We start from the raw sequence: 8058 nt of genomic DNA, 5'->3' as shown, positions 1-8058 counted from the left end.
AAAAAGAATCGTATTTATGCTCCTTTGAACTAAGGACTGGACCAAAATAAACAATATGAACAGGAAATGAAGCCCTATTGCCTTCTGATTAAGGCAATTTTGTTGGAAAGGAATACCTTTAGACAAAACATCAAATGGAGTTGTGAAGAAAATGAATAAATCAGAAAGCAATAAAGTTCAGCTTATAATTGTCTGGAAAAAAAAGCTTGCTCAGTTCTAGATTTGACTTGATAGTTAGGTAGATCTTTCTTGACTAACTTTCCAGTCAGCTCTCCATTAAAGTTGCTTTAGTTGGAATGTAATTTTTTTGGCAGCTGGCCAATCAGATACCAGAAACTTGCCTCATTTTTAAGTCTTTTATGTGGTCATTGTTTGTGATAATTTTGACAATTACTTAGGTACATACAATATTCTAATGTTCAGAACTAATTAAGCTCATTGGCACCATTTGTCAGAGAACTAACAGTTTAAATTTGTAGACAACTATGAATACTAACTTTGAAGTAAACATACCAACAACAAAACTGTCAATGTCAAAATATATAACAAAAATAAAATTATTGCAAAATAACTAAATTTTATCAATAAAACCTGTTTCAAACTATGGCTATATGAATAACATCGAATTGTATGCTCAAATTTTTCGATTGAAGGTTTGAACTTCATATGTTTGTAGGCCACCCTGCTAAAATAAAACATATGCAAACAGCTATCTCTTTTTGTCTTGATTTTCACACTACCTTACCATTTGAAACACAAAATAGACACAAACACGTCATCATAGAGGAAATATATTATCTAGAGTCCCGACCGGTACCCGTCCTACCTGAAACACCCTCAAATTTTATTCGAGGTGAACTCTCCCAAATTCGAGGTGAACTCTCACAAATTCTCTATCGGTGAATGCATGTGAGTGGAGAAAAAAAAGCAAAATGGGGGATTGGGCTAAAAAGAAACTTATGGAATTTTTGTGACCTGTCAAAAATGACAATCAATTTTGCAAAACAAAACAATGGGTTTCGGATTTTTAGAGTAAGTTTTTGTTAATTGTTTTGATTTTTAATATAATTTGATATTTTTCAGACCAAAATTCTTTATAATGAAGAGGGTATATACAAGTTCACTTCATTGAATAAAAATTAAGTCAAATTGCAGTGAAGGAGGTGCAACAATAATGGATTTATTTTATATTCTTTCTTTTCATTTTAGATAGTGCCAAAATGCAGGAAGCAATTTCCTTTAAGTAATTTGGAAAGCAAACCAAACAAGGCGCTGATTTGCAGGTAAGTTTTTTGTATATTATATTTCTCTCAACAAAATAATATCAATGTTTTTAACTACAGATACTGCCCATTGTTTTTGTATGTACTTCTCAACTGCAATAGCTGCCGCAGGTGTTGACGGCGGAGGTGTCACCATCAAAACCATTAGAAACAACACGACCAAGTCAATGATGCAAGTGGAAGTTTTGCCATGTAATAGTCGACCGCTGACGCCCTTCTCCATCAATTGTGTAAGTACGTATCGAAACATTCATATCGTAGTCAACTAGCTTAATCTTCATCTTCTAGGTGTAAAGAGTACTACCAGTCTGCAGTTCTGCAAGAGACGCAAACAAAACAAGAATACAATCGCAGGAAGACTCCAAAAAATGTCCAACCCTGACTGTAAGTGAGTTCAAATTTTAAATCTACAACGAATCCATTCTTTTTGCTCCTAAGGATCGCACTGGCTTAACGGTGTCAATCATTCGGAGGCAAATGAGCTGGCCCGACAAGAATCCCCCAAGAAGCCAAACAGATTCAGATCAGTCTTTCGGCAGCTACTGACAATGTCGGCAATTAAATCCATCGATTTTCACACAGAAAATCAACATCAAAAAAAGTAAGTCAACTTCCATTTCAGATTTCCTTATATAATGAAAATTAATTTCTTTATAGTCACGACAATTTAGCAGCGTCATGGTCAACCTGCCGATCAACCATTCACAGTGAACAACCTCTATTTGTAGCAGAAGCGATCTCTGCGTTGTCGACAATGTGAACACAATGTCATCAAGCCGGAGTACCATCCAGGATCGATCAAGTATCGCATTCAATTGTTTGCTAACTACCATGTGCCAGACGTTCTGCTTGTGCGTTGTGAAAAGCCACTGAAGCCTGGCACGTCCACTGAATTGATCCTCAAGCTAACTAACCCAACGATGTACCATATGACCACAACCATTATGAAACTGCTAACCAAGGAAGAAGAACGGCGAATGATCGACTTCGAATAAAAGTTCAACGAAAGGATCCAAAGTAAAAAACAAAAAAAATCGAATTGGAAATTCTTATTCTATGTTGTTTTTCTTATTTTTTTTTTTATAGATTCACCACTTGGAGAAAGTCCAATAACGTAACAATTAAATTGAACTTCACACCTGAAGAAGGATTGAAACCAGGCGATGATGTTACCCTTAGTTTCTTGATGAAATATACTTTTGTGAATACATACACACGCCCAAAAAGAAAGAATGTCAAAAACACGCATTATCATCGAAAGTTTTTGTAAAAGTTGGTCAAATTGAAGCCTAGATTTATTTCTATGTATATCTAGAAAATAATCTTTTTTGCAAAAAACTTGTTTATTTATTTTGAGCTATACTGTAATTTTGTATATATTGTATATTCTATTGTTTCTAGGATCATTTTTATTCAAAATTATTTATGATTTACTTTACTTTAATAATAAAGGAATTTGTTTTGAATTCAAAGATGTTGGTGCTTTTTGCTTCAGAGGACTTACATAACTAAATGTTCGTTGGAAAAACGAATAAGCTGTATAAAGTATATTTTTCTTTATTGAGGCATTACAAATTTAATATTTGTAATACTTATTCTTCTTATGTTTTGGTTCATCACTTTCGTGTGTATTCTTTCGCGATTCCATGTGGACTCATGAGTTTCATTTGATTCTACCTAAAGTATTGAAATGTAATACTTTTATGGTTTTAAATAGTTCGTGAGTTTATTGTTGATGCTGATTACGAATACGACTTTAATTTTCATATTAATAGAAATACCTTCAAATATATGTATGCTTAGTTTATTTTTTTATTAACTTTACATTCTTAGTTTATAATATAATATTTTAAATAAAACTTGTCATATTCATTAGTCTATTTGAGTATACTCTTAACTCTAATTGATGTAATAAATAAATAAAATAAAAAACATATGAAAATGGGAACGGAACACATAAACTACATTTACTTTTGATTGATATTGAACCCTCCAGTTGTGATGATTCTGATCGCATCAGCTGAAAGAAGAATTTTAATTTTAAAACAAATTACCTGAAGCAAAAACTTAACACTTTTCACTTACTCTCTGTTGTAAAACATTTAGCTTTTAGTGCCAGATCAAGAATGGATAGTCCAGGCTCTGAAAAAATCTCAACGATCGGATTTCGTTGTAATTCAGTTCACCTAGTCCTTCAACATTTCCCTTATAGAGCGCCGCTGTGACTTTTTCGTCTTGTTTTAGACATACCTCTGGAATGAGAAAAACTTAAATAGCTAAAAGAAGTGATTTATTTTTTTATTAAAAATCACCTCCATAGACTTGAAGCGTCATATCTTCTTTGTGCTTTTCTCTTCTCTGGTAATTTTTTGTGTTCTTCAATGAGAAATGCAATTTCTTCTTTGTGGGATTAAAGTGAACAACTTGAGAAGCTTCTCGACTTCAGAATCTGGCATTTTCAAAAAGAACTGATAAAGAACAAATGACGACTTTTTTCTTCGTCCAGCCAAATACCATTGCCAGCAGATTTTCCGAACTTGTCTTCGCCTTCGTTGGTCACTATTGGAAGTGCCAATCCAAATACTGATTTCTTTTTTTCTACTCTGCTGATAGTTCGTGGCCAATCATTAAGTTACCCATTTGTTCACAGCCTCCCATTTGAAAACGACAATTGTATTTCTGAAGCAAATGCAACAAGTCATAACCCTGGAAAATTTGTTATGTGAATTCGGTAAAGCTCATTCTAGCTGCACTATTAAGTCGCGACTGGACTGACGATATTGAGAGCAGTAATCCCATTCGAAAGTGTCTTCCCATATTGGCAACAAAGTCCTCTACATTCAGATTTTCTTACCATGATGCATTGTTGACGACTCTGAAAAAAGATTATCAAAACGATTGAGTTTTTAAAGCGCATTAGGTTTCTATTATAGTTACCTAATTTGTCTCAATGACCGACAACCCTAGTTTATTTCGTTTTGTTTTGCCACTAGGATTACCGATAAGACCCGTATTCCAACTAACGCAATTGGATTGTGTCTTTCTCGATGCCATGCAGAAGTCCAATTATTACCAGGAGATTGCCAACGTTAGACTATCGGCAGCTTGATCAAAGCCGGCGTAGATTGTTTGTTGTTTACCTGTGAAAAGTTTTGCCATTTCCGGGCTACCGTTTTAAGAAGAACAGAATATAATTCATTACGATTTCTTATAGTTTTTATAAACATACAAAACAATATACAACTTACCCAGCGGTGTCTGGAAAGAGATCCTGAAAGAATCCTCTATCAGCTAGAGCCAAGTTACGTAGGGAAATACTTCTTCGGATATGATGAAGTCACTTTTTAGATCGATGAATTAGTTGACTCTGGATCATTTTGTATACAATTATTTATATGATATAGATAAAACAGTTAATCAGCAGCACTATTAACAACTTTGTTTTATTAATTTTCACTTTTGTTTTGATTTATTTGTTTTGATTTATTTAAAATTTAAATCCCAGCAATTGTATTTTGTTTTCTTTTTAATTTTCGCTTTCAAAATACTTACCTCGCTTTTGATCTGTCAAAACTGGGTACAACTCAAATTACGCCACGTTCGCATTGCAGTTCTAGGGTGCGCCTATACTTTCGGCATGATTTATTCTGTTTTTAGCTAAACTTTTCATAAAAATGATAGAATTTGTTTGCCAAAAGCAGTTAAATATTATTTTAAGGACTGTTTTCACTAAAAAGAAGTTGCAAAATTAATTTTTCTTAAAATATTGCATTTATTTTCAATTTTTAAATTCAACGGATCTCTTTTTTGAACAGCTGAGTTCACCTCATAGTTTTTTCCCCCGCGGTCGAGCAATGTGGGCACAAATTCCATAACAACTACATTCATAATGGCTTGGTCCCATAAGAAATGCACGGGACCACTAACACATGCTTATCCTTATGGACAAAATCCTCACAATTTAGCTTGTAGGCCGAAAGAGAGCAAACCCATTAAGTCGGGACTCTAGATAATATATTTCCTCTATGACCAATGGGTAGATTCAGACAACATAAGGGACTTAGTTTGCAGTCCACTGCATTCCTTGAACGTACATTTTGACCAAGGCAACTAGTTAGTTTTTTAAGTGTCATGAATTTCAAATTCAGAACCTTATTCCACAAACCTCCTCTTTAAGTTAATAGTACAAAAAGTACCAGAAAATTATTGACAACAAACCACTCCTGAGGCAAGCTACAAGTCCATCACGATTTATATTTTGTATTGTAAAGAAATATTAGTTATTTCTTTTCCAAATTGACAAGGAAACCTTTTACAGAAAGAATTAAATGAAGTTGTGCAGAAAATAAATATTAAAGTTCAGCTTTTTGTGTTCAATAAAAAAACATGATCAACTGTCATTTTGACATAAGTAGACTTGACTTGATAGTTAGGGAGATTTTTCTTGATTAATTCTTAATTAATTGGAAGGTAATCTTTTGGCAGCTGGCCAATCATATACTAGAAACTTGGCTTACTATCAAGTCCCTTATATCGCCTAAACTTGCCTAATCGCTCTTACTTTCAAGTCAAGTCTACTTATTAAAAATTGACAGTTGATCATGTTTTTACGAATATAGTTACTAAGAATATGGTGTTCAATGAAGTGCAATGATAACGAAATTTGTATGGCTCGAAACAGGACGATGACACTTGCCACACACCAATAAAAAAACAATGGACAGGTTTAGCCGACATGCTAATGTTGTGCCTGTTAGTGAAACTACGGATTTTGTTGCTGGATCACTGGATACGACCTTTCATCTTCGTACCAAAAAACTAAATATCTCTTGTTCTCAGAGGTATGAGGACAACATTCCAAAAATCGGTCCGTTTGTTGTTAATGCTGATTTTAATTCTGATGCTGCTGCTGTTGTTCGTACTTCCCATGAAGATTTAAGTACCTCCGATGATATCCTAGTTTACTATCAGAACGTAGGAGGAATGCAGTTTAAGTTGGGTACTTTCTATAATGCTGTGGTTGATTGTCACTATGCTGTTATTGCTCTCACTGAGACTTGGTTAAGTGACGACTAAATTAAAGTGTTTCTGGCATTATATAAATACAAGGAGAAAATCTTTAGGAATTCCTGCCTTTAAAAGTTATAATGGTGTTGGAAGCAGTGATCTGAATCAGATATGTAATTTATTTATTTGCATCGTTCTTTCAATCAAATTTCTTAACCAATATAATTCACTCTGACTGACTGACTATGATATCACAGCTATTACTATGATATTGGTATAATGTCCTTATCAGAAAATGAAATTCTCGCTACCCTGGCCAATTTAGACAATAACTTGAGTTTGCCTCCTGATAACATACCTGCGATATTTAAAAAAAAACTGCAGATTTAGCTTATCAAAACCACTTCAAAAAATGTTCAATTTATCGCTTCGCAAGGGTGTTCTTCTTGATGTTGGGAAGAGTTCATACATTACACCCATTCATAAATCAGGATCAAAACAAGAAATTGAAAACTACAGGCCAATCGCGAAAATTCAATTGATCCCTAAAGTTTTTGAATCTTTGGTAAAAACTAAAATGTATGATGCAGTTAAAAACCATGTGGAAAATCCACTGCTACAAATCTTACGTTGCTTATAAATTTTTGTATAAACGCAATTGAAAAAAGAAGCCAAGTGGATGTTATTTATACTGACTTTTCAAAGAAATTTGATAGGGTAAGCCATGAATTATTATTGAATAAACTCAAATCGCTAGGTTCTCATTCTCAGATGTTTGACTGAATTAAGAGTTATCTGTTATATAGAACTCAAATCATTAAAATCGGTTCCATGTATCAGTGCCAATTTCAAATTACTCCGGAGTTATCCAAGGCAGACACCTGGGTCCTCTATTGTTTTTACTTTTCGTAAACGACTTACCGAAATTTATTTTAGATTCACAATGTTTGATTTTCGAAAGGTGACGTGAAGATATACAGGCTCATAAATTACAGTCGGAGAGTAAACAGCTCCAAGATGATTTAAAACAACTATCTTAATGGTGCCTTTTAAATGATTTTAGATTGAATATCAATAAATGTTGTGTTCTCATGCTTACTAGATCTTTCAATCCTCTTATCTTTGATTATAGTTTATCTGCGAGTGTCCAGCAAAGAGTTTCTAATCATAACGATTTGGGAGTTGTATTCGATTCCAAACTGGATTTTTAGAATGCATGCATAGATTAAATCGTGTCAGGAGGTAATTCTATGCTTGGATTTCTATTTAACTGGATTTAACTTTTATGGAAAGTTGACTGGAAAGTTAGTCAAGTAAAATCTGCCTACTTCTGTCGACATGACGTTGATCATGTTTTTTCATTTAACTGAAAGCTGAACTTTATCAATCTTTGATTTATTTATTTTGCACACAACTTCATTTAATGCTTTCTGTAAGAGGGTTCCTTGAGAATTTGGAAGAGAAATAAGTAATATTTTCTTACAATACAAAATACAAATCGTGATGGACTTGTATCTGGCCTGAAGAGTGTTTTCTGTGGCAATAATGTTTTTGGTAGTGTTTTTTTACTAGAAGTTTTCGTTTAAAGTAAGTAAGTAAAGTAAGGTTTTGAATTTCATACTAATGACACTTGAAATACTAGCTAGTTGCATTGGTCAAAATTTACGTGCAAAGAATTATGCTGACTGCAAATAAAGTCCCTTATGTTGTCCGAACTTGCCCAATATAATATAAAAGATATTATCTTTTTCGACAAACTCAACGGCAG

The 8058-nt window shown here is 33.5% G+C and overlaps 1 long non-coding RNA gene and 1 pseudogene across 2 annotated transcripts; one reads left to right on the top strand and one right to left on the bottom strand.

Moving 5' to 3' along the window:
• Nucleotides 1-836: 836 nt before the first annotated feature.
• LOC129940594 (uncharacterized) lies at nucleotides 837-2288 on the top strand. Of its 2 annotated transcripts, XR_008780718.1 has the most exons (4): nucleotides 847-1032; nucleotides 1084-1283; nucleotides 1344-1667; nucleotides 1722-2288. It is a non-coding gene; the product is annotated as an uncharacterized LOC129940594 (long non-coding RNA). The 2 variants fall into 2 exon arrangements; XR_008780717.1 differs by having other exon boundaries at nucleotides 837-1032; nucleotides 1344-2288.
• Nucleotides 2289-3077: 789 nt separating this feature from the next.
• LOC129950193 (tyrosine--tRNA ligase, mitochondrial-like) lies at nucleotides 3078-5113 on the bottom strand (annotated as a pseudogene).
• Nucleotides 5114-8058: the final 2945 nt, after the last annotated feature.

Source organism: Eupeodes corollae, chromosome 1 (assembly GCF_945859685.1).
Source record: "Eupeodes corollae chromosome 1, idEupCoro1.1, whole genome shotgun sequence".
In the NCBI taxonomy this organism is placed as follows: Eukaryota; Metazoa; Arthropoda; class Insecta; order Diptera; family Syrphidae; genus Eupeodes; species Eupeodes corollae.
Note: the sequence above shows the minus strand (reverse complement) of the source record. Positions and strands in the feature narration are given on the sequence as shown.